Source organism: Mixophyes fleayi, chromosome 2 (assembly GCF_038048845.1).
Source record: "Mixophyes fleayi isolate aMixFle1 chromosome 2, aMixFle1.hap1, whole genome shotgun sequence".
NCBI classification, from domain to species: Eukaryota; Metazoa; Chordata; class Amphibia; order Anura; family Limnodynastidae; genus Mixophyes; species Mixophyes fleayi.
The window spans coordinates 227782765-227795286 of record NC_134403.1 but is presented as its reverse complement, the minus strand read 5'-3'; positions in this window follow the sequence as shown (position 1 = coordinate 227795286).

Below are 12522 nucleotides of genomic sequence, written 5' to 3'. Positions count from 1 at the left end.
AATCTAGCTTTACATCAACTTACCCCACCGATTATTGCAGTACACAGTGAACAAGTAGGGGCCCGTGTCCCATTTGGTGATGTGCAGAGCACAGAGGATAGTGTGTACTGTGAATGTTGTAATTGTTAAAATCCCTGTAAAGTGACAGTTAGAGGTCAATGTGTACGGGAAATTAGTGCATCGTTTTAAAAAAAACAGTATACTCTTGTTTAATGGGAAGAAAAGAAAGAATGATATGGATGAAATATAACTGCATTTATTGCATTACAACATAATAAAAGAAAAAGTATAACGCTTACACAAAACATTCCCCAATAATAAATTTTTTGCCCTAGCGCCGTCTTTTCGCTGGCATATCACTGTGCTTAGCCCCACTCTCTACCCTCCCTCGCCCACCCCTGGTGCGAGCACCTCTCCTTGGAGGAGTGCTATATATTGATCTGGTCGGCGTACTAGCAGTACTGGTGGAGGCCGATGAAAAAGGGGCCGGCAAGCGGGCAATCAGTTCCTGCTGGAGTTGGCCTGCCAGCCGGATAACATTGGCATTCCCCTCACGAACGGAGGAATGCATGGCGTCCACAGACCCAGACATTTGGGCCAGCTGCACATTCATCTGCTCCAAAGCGCTTGCCAGCCGGTTTATTGCAGCAGGGATTTGGCTAGTGGAGCGATGTATTCGCCTCAACTGGGCCGCAATTTGTGACATGTGGCCAGTTTGCCTGTCCATGAACAATGTCTGTTGCTGCTGGAATGCGCCAATAGACAGCGCCATTTCTCTGGCTGGGTCCATAGTTTCAGGTGCAGGTTGGTGGTGTGATGGTTCAGCAGGGCCAGGTGAAACTTCCTGGAGGCCAGACACAGGGGCATCCACTGTTGCCAGGGTGATGGTCGTTAGATCCTCTGGCTCAGGGGACATTTCCAGGGACTCCGCCTGAGGTGGCTGGTATGAAGAGGGCCCTGTGTATGAAAAATGACGGTAAGTATATAGTATATAATATGTTTGTATATTGCATTCTGAACACTGGATAGGAAAGAATATTCTTTAGCAACTACAGATTCTTTCACAATGTTTGCATTCCTGATTTCTAGTCCTATGCTACCTGCTTACGGATGCACTTATTATCCTTTTAATACCCATTATCATTTGGACTGTGTAGTACATGCTGGGTTATTTTGACTAAACTGCATGCTATAAAAAGTGGAGATGTTGCCTATAGCAACCAATCAGATTTTAGCTGTCATTTTGTTGAATGCAATAAATAAAGTAAAGGTATATTCTGATGGGTTTCTATAGGCAACATATCAGTTTAGTAAAATGTAGCCCTAACTTCTCATTGCAAACAATAAAAAAGAAAAAAAAAACAACATTGACAGCAACATTTGCACAGAAAATCAAGTAACTCCATTATTTCTCTCCTAAACAGAAATCATGCACCTGCTTGCTCGTCTGTGCCCGAATCTCTCGCTGAAGGTGGAGGTGTAGGTCTGGCACTGGGACTGAACTGCGGTCCTGGCGATTCTGGATGTATTAGAAAAAGCATACAATGTATTTCCAGAAAAAAACAATTTCCAAATATACTGTTTATTGCACAAATGTGTTTGCAATTTTTGTTGTTTTTTTTCTATGAGAAAAAAAATCCTTTACAAACTATTAGAGGCAAAAATACACTTTGAAAAACAAAAAAAAAAAATTTTAATAAAAAACGTTTTCAAAGAGAAAAGCAGCTTTAAAAAGAGAAAAGCAGTTTTAAAAAAAGAAAAAAAATATAAATACTGTTAGAGTAAAATATGCAAATAACTCACCAACTACTTGTCCAAAAGAAGGCGAATCCGTGTCTTGGACGTTTATCCCCTCGACAATCTCTGCCGGCATTATCTGGCGCAGCTCCTCCTCGTACGTGGTGTACTCCATACGAAGTGGGGGGCCACCACCCGTGCGCCTTGTAGACCTCCTTTCCTGGGCCATCTTCTCTTTAAGCCTCCTCTTAATATCAGAGAAGCGCTTGCGGCAGTGTGCCACTGTCCGCTTCAGTGGGCCCACCGCGTTCACGGCATCACAGACACGCCCCCACAATTGGTGACGCCGCCTTAGAGGAGTCCGGGCTGCCAGGTTGCCTAGGATGACCTCGTAACAGGGAACGATATTGTGCACCAACACACAATTCTCATCATGTGAGAAGCGCACATTCCTCCCTGTCTTGGTCTTCCTGCCCTGTCCTGTCTCCTCAACCTCTCCCTATCCCTCCTCTGACCCCTCAACCTCCATCTCCCTCTCCTCAGCCTGTTCTCCCCTCCTATCTCTGGACATAATGACAAATAAATGCCAAACACAGAAAACACAGAAAGACTTACAAACACAAAGGACAAACTACACTAAATACAGACACACTCTCCACACAGGCACACACAAGTAACACAGACAAAGCACAAGTCAAATACAAAAAATACAAGACAGAAAATAAAAGAGAAAATAAATGTACAAAACAGAAAAATACCACAGGACTACTCACACTTCAATCAGATATCGCTCCACCAATCCACCAAACTCCAACTCTCACCAACTCTCACAAAGCACAAACCAACTAACTCCTCTCTCAAAACTCCTCAAAACCCTATCAGAGAAAAAAGTGTCAGGCCAGTGGTTTATATAGGGCTTGTGATGTCAAATCTCCTGAGTTTGAAAATAGCCAATAGTAACAGGCCAGGAGACAGGTGTAATTTTCAAAAAAACCGCCTTTACACAAAAGCGCCGACATTTAAAGCAAAAGCGCCATGTTCTATTCAAAGCCGCCGGCGGCTTTGAGCATTACATCCCGCCGTGACATCGCCGGCGGCTTCAAATTGAAGCTGATATGCGCCCATTAGTAAATCCGGCTGTTTGCAATGCAAACCCGCCGGAAAACCGCCGCCATGCATCACGCCTGATAGTAAATCTAGCCCCTAGACTTTGTGGGCCTGATTCATTAAGGAACATAAATGGCGATACGTGCTGCATTTTGAGTAAAATCGCACTTTGCATACCCAGAAACAGACTACACGCCATTGAACATAAGAACATTCAATTCATCTTCGAATACAAAAGGACACTTATGACACGATTTCATGGGCAGAACGGGGAGGGGAATGGGCATATGCATGTAGTCAATATACAGTAAATGCATGCCTAGCTCGAACGCATGTACATCCATCCAATTCAAGCTTTGCGCATCTCTAAGGTATGTGTTTTTCTGTTGTATCACTTGCACCAGCTTCAGATATAAGTGCAGAGTGATAGTGATGATGGTCGCATATGCATGCTAGAACATGTGTTTGGAGGAGCAACTGTAAAAATACATTTTATGTACAGTGGACAGTATATAAAAATAAAATGAATGACTATGGGCCTGATTCAGTAAGGAAAACAAGGCAAAAAATGAGTACGTTTTCTACTGGACAAAACCATGTTACAATACAAGAGGTGCAAATTAATTTATTAGTTTGCACGTGAAATTTAAAGTTGGCCTTGACATGCCTTACCCCAACTATAAATCTGCCATCACAAATGTGCCTTCCCCTCCAATGCAACATGGTTTTGGCAAGGTTCAACTATCCCTGATGTCTCTGTGTCTCTTCATCTCTGGCATGTCCTTACAGCTCTCACAAGTATCTCCCTTGTTACTCTTACTTCTGACCCTGACCTAAAATGAGCCTTGGTACGAGCAGCATCTGTGCCCCAAGCCATGGCGGCTCATTGTATAATTGAAGGCTGCGTCTGGACTGGACACACACTGTCACTGGATTCAGAGTTTGGGTAACAGGATAAAGGTGATGACTGTTCTTGTAAAGCAGCTCTTCTCAGCCTGGGGTCCTCAGTAGCCCAGAGAAAATCTTAGCCCATTGTAGGGACTTTCGGTAGTGGACAGTGGTCAGCATGGGCACTCTGACCAATCTGCAGTTATGCAGCCCCATATACGCATCAAGCTGCGATGAACTGTGTGTTCTGACACCTTTCTATCATACTAGAGATAAAGATGACCGCACTAAGTGGGTTAATAAAATAAACAGTACTTAACCCCAATGTCACTACTAGTGTATTCCAGAATTATTTTCTTATCATAACTGGAAGGTGCTCCCTTATACTTGTACATTTAAATAGAAGGTCAAAGGAAAGAAGGTATATGTAGAGGCACTCCGGAGTATAAGATTAAAATAACATTTTATTGGTATGCATTAAGAATATAGGTTCATACAACTAGCGAAAATATAAATAAAAACATGTGTAGAGTGAGAATAAAATGCAGATCTAGCTGCAAAATCGCTGTGTTCTCACGTTATTTAAGTATACTATAGTTATATATATATAGTATAATTAAATAATGTGAGAACACAGCGATTTTGCAGCTAGATCTGCATTTTATTCTCACTCTACACATGTTTTTATTGATATTTTTGCTAGTTGTATGAACCTATATTCTTAATGCATACCAATAAAATGTTATTTTAATCTTATACCCCGGAGTGCCTCTACATATACCTTCTTTCCTTTGACCTTTCTATCATAGCCAGCATTAACTTTTTCAGCAACTTGTGCAATAGTAGCTCATCTGTGGGATTGGACCAGACGGGCTAGCCTTCGCTCCTCACATGTATCAATGAGCCTGGGGCGCCCGTGACCCTATAGTCGGTTAACCAGTTGTCCTTCCTTGGACCCCTTTTGGTAAATACTAACCACTGCAAACCGCGAACACCCCACAAGGCCTGGCATTTTGGAGATGCTCTGACCCAGTTGTCTAGCCCTTCCATTTAGTCCCTTGTCAAAGTCGCTCAGATCCTTATGCTTGCCTATTTTTCAAGAACTAAATGATCACTTACTACCTAATATATCCCACCTCTTGACAGGTGCCATTGTAATGAGATAATCAATGTTATTCACTCCACTTGCCAGTGGTTTTAATGTTGTGGCTGATCGATGTATGTTTGACAGTTACATGATCGCCATCATTATACAGTATAGACAGGGTTGGAAAGTCGAAAATAATGACATCAACAGTATTATTAGGTAGACAAATGAAATATTATTAGATTGACAATTTGAATGTAGACAATATTATTAGTAGAGATGAGCGGGCTCGGATATCTGAAATCCGAGCCCACCCGAACGTTGCCGATCCGAGCCGGATCCGAGACAGATCCGGGTATTCCCGCCAATTGCAAAACTGAAACCGAGGCTCTGAGTCATAATGCCGCTGTCGGATCTCACATTACTCGGATCCTATAAATTCCCCGCTAGTCGCCGCCATCTTCACTCGGGCATTGATCAGGGTAGAGGGAGGTTGTGTTAGGTGGTCCTCTGTCCTGCTATATCTCGTGCTGAGCTGTGCTGTGCTGTGCTGTGCTGTTCAGTTCTGTGCTGTGCTGTGCTGTGTTCTGCTCAGTCCAATGGTGCTGTGTCCTGTGCTCTGTCCTTCTGAGTTCAGTGGTGCTGCTGGGTCCTGTGCTGTGTCCTGTTCAGTCCAGTGGTGCTGTGTCCTGTGCTCTGTCCTTCTGAGTTCAGTGGTGCTGCTGGGTCCTGTGCTGTGTCCTGTTCAGTCCAGTGGTGCTGTGTCCTGTGCTCTGTCCTTCTAAGGGCATTGTTATTTCCCCATTATTCCCAAATTATAAAAAAATTCAAAAAAAGTTATAAAAAAAAATTTACAAAAAAAGTAATTATAAAAAAAAAAAAAAAAAATATCCCAAAACAATCCTGCAGTATAAGTCCATTGGTACTGCTATATTACAAAGTTCACTGATTCTGCAGTATAAGTCCAGTGGTACTGCTATATTACAAAGTTCACTGATTCAGTAGTATAAGTCCAGTGGTACTGATATATTACAAAGTTCACTGATTCAGCAGTATAAGTCAAGTGGTACTCTCGTGTGCCGCATATAATTTTTAAAGGCTTTGCCGAGTGTGTGTGGCTTAGGGGTACGCTCTCTTGTGCTACATATAATGGAAAACAAAAATTTGGAGGATAAAGTAGGGAAAGATCAAGACCCACTTCCTCCTAATGCTGAAGCTGCTGCCACTAGTCATGACATAGACGATGAAATGCCATCAACGTCGTCTGGCAAGCCCGATGCCCAATTTCCTTGTACAGGGCATGTAAAATCCAAAAAGCCCAAGTTCTCAAAAAGTAGCAAAAAGAGAAACTTAAAATCATCTGAGGAGAAACGTAAAGTTGGCAATATGCCATTTACGACACGTAGTGGCAAGGAACGGCTTAGGCCCTGGCCCGTGTTCATGACTAGTGGTCCAGCTTCACCCAAGGATCTAAGCCCTCCCCCTCCCCCCCCTACAAAAAATTTAAGAGAGTTATGCTGTCAGCAACAACAACAAAACAGCAAAGAACTCTGCCTTCTAAACAGATGACATCACAAATCCCCAAGCCGAATCCAAGGGTGTTGGTGGTTGTGAAGCCTGACCTTCCCATCACTGTACGGGAAGAGGTGACTCCATCCAGCATTTGCAGCACGCCCTCTGCATATGCTGGAAGGATCACCCACAGTCCAGTTACAGATTTGGCTAATGAAGGTGTGAATGTTGTACACCGGGAGGAGGATATTGATGTAGCTGGCGCTGAGGAGGATGTTGATGATTATGATGCAGACAGATACCAAATTGCCTTTCTCAATTTCTATTTATATTCTAGATTATATAACGGCTGAATAGTTTTCTATTTTACTCCTAGTGGAGAGGGGATCTGATGCAGACAGATACCAAACTGCCTTTGTCCATTTCTTTGTATATTTTGAATTTCTAGTTCTACAGTCTATGCAGGCTTCTTTTTTTATATTCAACTACAAGTGTAGGGCGGGGGGGGGCATAGATAGCCACCAAAGTAACGTGGTCCATTTAATTTCACTAGCTCCACAGTCTGTGGAAATCTTCAAAGTATTTACAAGCCTTGCAATCTAAATTAACTAGAGGTAGTGACGTGCTAGAACTCCACCCTCTATATGCTGCAGAGGATGGAGGAGCATCAAAAGGCCATTCAAGCCTACACAGCCACCTACGACATAGGAAAAGGAGTGGGGATGCGCCTGAGTCAAGCCACTGGAGAATGATTTCCGTGTTGTGCAAGGTTCTGCAGCCATTTGAACTTGCCACACGAGAAGTCAGTTCCGACACTGCCAGCTTGAGTCAGGTGATTCCCCTGATCAGGCTTTTGCAGAAGCAGCTGGAGAAAGTGAGGGAGGAGCTGGTACACCATTGCAATTCCACCAAGCATGTAGCTCTTGTGGATGAAGCCCTTCATACGCTTTGCCAGGATCCGAGGGTGGTCAGTCTTTTAAAGTCAGAGGAATACATTCTGCCCACCGTTCTCGATCCTCGGTTTAAAGCGTATGTTGTGTCTCTGTTTCCGGCGGACACAAGTCTACAGCGGTGCAAAGACCTGCTGGTCAGGAGATTGTCCACTGAAGAGGACCGTGACATGCCACCAGCTCCACCTTCCTTTTCATCACTGTGCAGTTCCAAAAAAGAGGAACTGTCATTTCTATTGCTACCTTCTTTCTTTCTGTATTTCCTGTGTCCTGTGGTCTGTTCTGCTAAGGGCATTGTTATTTCCAAGTTATCCAAAAGTTTAAAAAAATATATATATTTTTATAAAAAAATTTATAAAAATTAATTTAAAAAAATAAATAAAATTTTTTCCAAAATTAATTGGAAAAAAATATTACAAAATTTTAAAAAATCTAGCTTGTACTGCTATTTAAAAGTCTAACTATGATCATTCACTGTTGCTGTACCCAAAAATAATAGGTACTGCTATTTAAGTACAGTCCAGTGGTACTCTCCTGTGCCACAGATAATTTGTAAAAGCTTTGCCGAGTGTGTGTAGTTATGTATCACATGTTTTAAAAAGAGGCACAACACTGACAACCTGTTAGAGAAACTGAGGGAAATAATCTCTCTGTGGCTCACCCCACTTAGACTCTCCTGGGGATTCGAATAACTGCCATTTCTATTACTACCTTCTTTCTTTCTCTATTTAAAAGAAACTAAATAACTGCCATTTCTAGTACTACCTTCTTTCTCTATTTAAAAAAAATAAAATAACTGCCATTTCTAGTACTACCTTTTTTCTTTCTCTATTTAAAAAAAAAATAACTGCCATTTCTAGTACTACCTTCTTTCTTTCTATATTTAAAACAAAAAAAAACCTGTCATTTCTATTACTATGTTAATTGTTTGTGCAGTCACAAAAAAGAGGAACTGCGCCCTTAACTGCTATGTTGGTTTTAGACGTCCATCCGGTGTCCGCCATCTGTTCCCTGGAATTCAGACCAGTTGAGTTTTTTTTTATTATATTGTGGCCCCAGTATCAAATTGGGTACCGGGGCCACTCCACTACGCAGTCCAGATACTTGTTTGGTGGAATTCAGACCAGTTGAGGTTTTTTTTTATTATATTGTGGCCCCGGTATCAAATTGGGTACCGGGGCCACTCCACTACGCAGTCAGATACTTGTTTGGTGGAATTGAGACCAGTTGAGGTTTTTTTTATTATATTGTGGGGACCACTCCACTACGCAGTCCAGATACTTGTTTGGTGGAATTGAGACCAGTTGAGGTTTTTTTTTATTATATTGTAGCCCCAGTATCAAATTGGGTACCGGGGCCACTCCACTATGCAGTCCAGATACTTGTTTGGTGGAATTCAGACCAGTGGAGGTTTTTTTTTATTATATTGTGGGGACCACTCCACTACGCAGTCCAGATACTTGTTTGGTGGAATTGAGACCAGTTGAGGTTTTTTTTATTATATTGTGGCCCCGGTATCAAATTGGGTACCGGGGCCACTCCACTACGCAGTCCAGATACTTGTTTGGTGGAATTCAGACCAGTTGAGTTTTTTTTTTATTATATTGTGGGGACCACTCCACTACGCAGTCCAGATACTTGTTTGGTGGAATTGAGACCAGTTGAGGTTTTTTTATTATATTGTGGCCCCGGTATCAAATTGGGTACCGGGGCCACTCCACTACGCAGTCCAGATACTTGTTTGGTGGAATTGAGACCAGTTGAGTTTTTTTATTATTATATTGTGAGGACCACTCCGTCCACTACGAAGTCCAGATACTTTTTTGGTGGAATTCAGACCAGTTGAGTTTTTTTTTTTATTATATTGTGGGGACCACTCCGTCCACTACGCAGTCCAGATACTTTTTTGGTGGAATTCAGACCAGTTGAGGGTTTTTTTTATTATATTGTGGGGACCACTCCACTACGCAGTCCAGATACTTGTTTGGTGGAATTGAGACCAGTTGAGGGGTTTTTTTTTATTATATTGTGGGGACCACTCCATCCACTACGCAGTCCAGATACTTTTTTGGTGGAATTCAGACCAGTTGAGGTTTTTTTTTATTATATTGTGGGGACCACTCCACTACGCAGTCCAGATACTTTTTTGGTGGAATTGAGACCAGTTGAGGGTGATATATTGTGGCCCCAGTACCAAATTGTGTACCGGGACCACTGCACTATGCAGTCCAGAAAGCTACCTCAGTGAAACGTTTTGGACTAAAAACAATATTGTGAGGTGTGAGGTGTTCAGAATAGACTAGGAATTAGTGGAAATGATTGCTAATGAATGTTATTGAGGTTAATAATAGCGTAGGAGTGAAAATAAACCCAAAAAACTTGATTTTAACACTTTTTATGTTTTTTTCAAAATAAATCCGAATCCAAAACCTTAAATCCGAACCAAAACCTTTCGTCAGGTGTTTTGCGAAACAAATCCGAACCCAAAACCTCAAGCAAATCCGAATCCAAAACACAAAACACGAGACACCAAAAGTGACCGGTGCACATCCCTAATTATTAGGTCAACAATAATATCCCTTACCATAGCCATATAATACTGTCTACATTTAAATTGTAGACCTAATAATACTGTTTACAGGAGTTGTCTGGACTGGGTAGCAAGGGGCCATCTGGGCCGGTCCCATAGTGGGCTACCTTTTGCTAGGTCACTATGCTACCTGCATTCCCACTAAGTCCCCCACCCCCACCTCGGCTTAAATTTGACAGCCAGCCACTGACTCTCTACATTTTAATTGTTGACCTAATAATAATGTCAACATTTGAATTGTCAACCTAATAATATTGTGCTGAATATCTAGCCATCAACAGCATACCATTTTTATGACCTGCATCAGATTCTAATTGAAAACTTGCCTAAAAATGGAAAATCTTCATGTTGGGGGAAATAATACTTTTTATCATCAATAAAGTAGAGAAATTTTGCAAGGATATGGGGTACAGAACATAAAAAATGTGATTAAACAATTAAGAGGGGAAGGGGGGAGGGGAGACACACAGAGTCCCCCCACCAGGTGAGAGGGAAAATAGTTGCTCAATGAGTATTGTAACACAACATAATTTATCAATAATAATAATAATAATAATAATAATAATAATAACAATAATAATAATAAACAATCGAAAAGAAGAAACGTTGTTCAACCTATGTAGCAAAAATAAACATAACATAGCCAAATGGAAAAGTATAGACCTTCTGAGAAGAGAAAGTGGAAATATTAAACTACTAATCGACCTGGACGGGAATCAAGTAGGAAATAATACTTTTTAACAGAGCTGCAGTGGAAAATTGTACTATTGCTGAACATTGTGGGCCTGATTCATTTTAGTGCAACAATTGCATATGATTCATGTTTAAATGCATATGACACTTACTAGTGCCTACTACTTGAAGGGCAGAATGGAGGAGGGAAGGAGGAGACAATCTAAGGCAATGTACAGTTAGGATGTGCCGAGCTCGAGCACATGCACATTTGACAGATTCAAATTCAGGGGATCTTTTAGGTACATGTTTTTAAGCAGTATCACTTGCATTAGCTGCAGGGCAGTTCTAGTGCCGAATGATAGTGATGACTACACTTATGCATGCCAGAACATGTGTTTGCAAGTAAGAGCAACTATAACAATGCATTTTATGTACAATATGCATTAAAAACATCCTGATTTATGTATTTCATGTAAATAAAAATATGGAAAAAAAAATATTTTAAATATATTTTTATAAAATGATCATAATATTCAGAGTTGTTCATTTATTTTATAAACTATTTATGTTTGCATGTCTGATGGGACTTTATATTGTACATATGCAAATGCCTAAGTATGTCTGTCTGCACAAAACAAGTAACGTACAGCCAGAGCAAACTTGTACCCAGATTCAAATGGAAGCTTTTGAAAACAGGCGTACATGCATGCAAGTTACGTGCGGTTTTTATTTTGTGTTCACATTGCAATCAAAGATTAATCTGGCCTTGTATCTTACTTTCATGATTCATGTCAGTTTTGGGATTTAGCGTTCCTCGCAAATAAAGCATTAAAACTTAATTGGCTGGGTCCATTGCTGTACTACACCTACAACTCTCCCTCAAGGACTCTCAAAACAACAACTGAGTGATGGCTAGAAAAATGGTTGTGTTTTACAGAGCTGAGTAATATACATGGAATAACTGGAGTGTTTATAATTACAGTCCACCATCCTCTTTTAGTTGTCTTCAGCAGGTTGACATGTCAAGTCAGTGCTTCTCTAACAAAGCAGACAGGGAGTGAATGACAGCACAGCAGTCTTGCAGAAAGCACTGTGTCAACTGGATAATTCACAGGGCAGGGCCAGTGAAAAGGCAGCATCTTAAATAACTGTAATCTCAGCTGTTTGAACTGCATCAAATGCTATCTGGGCACTGTCCTTAATATTTGCAATGACAGGTTAAACTATGAACAGTGTCGCTTGCCTTCACAGTTCATATCTTAAAAACTGTGGACTACTTGCAGATTTGATGCTCATAAAATAAAGATTTTTGCAGTTTTACCAAAGCTGCCGTTTCCATGACAACTTTTTTAAAAAATAATGTGAGTGTGTGACAAATCTGCATGTTCATTGTCCTCTCTCTCTCTCTCTAGTCAATAGTCACTAGTCAATATGATGCTCAAGTTCAACTTGTTTATAAATCTATATCAACAAAGATCCATTTAATATATATATGTATATATATATATATATATATATATATATATATTGTGGCAATGGTGGTGGTTTACCACATACTAGTGCAGAAGAGACTAAGGGCTAGATTTACTAAGCTGCGGGTTTGAAAAAGTAGGGATGTTGCCTATAGCAACCAATAAGATTCTAGCTGTCATTTTGTAGAAAGTACTAAATAAATGAAAGCTAGAATCTGATTGGTTGCTATAGGCAACATCCCCACTTTTTCAAACCCGCAGCTTAGTAAATCTAGTCCTAATAGTTTTCCTGAGAATTTGCAGACTCAGGCTATAGACACACACAGCACAGGAACACAGGTGGGTCTAATTAATTAAGGACAAGTGTAGTGCTTGGGAGGAGGTTTAAATAGCTGGACTTTTGCTGTGGGTTGTGTGACTGATGCCAGCGAGTGGCCGGTGCCCAGTTAGGGGACTATCGGTCTAGTTAGCATTAGGGTCACATGACTTTGTAAATATTTTTAG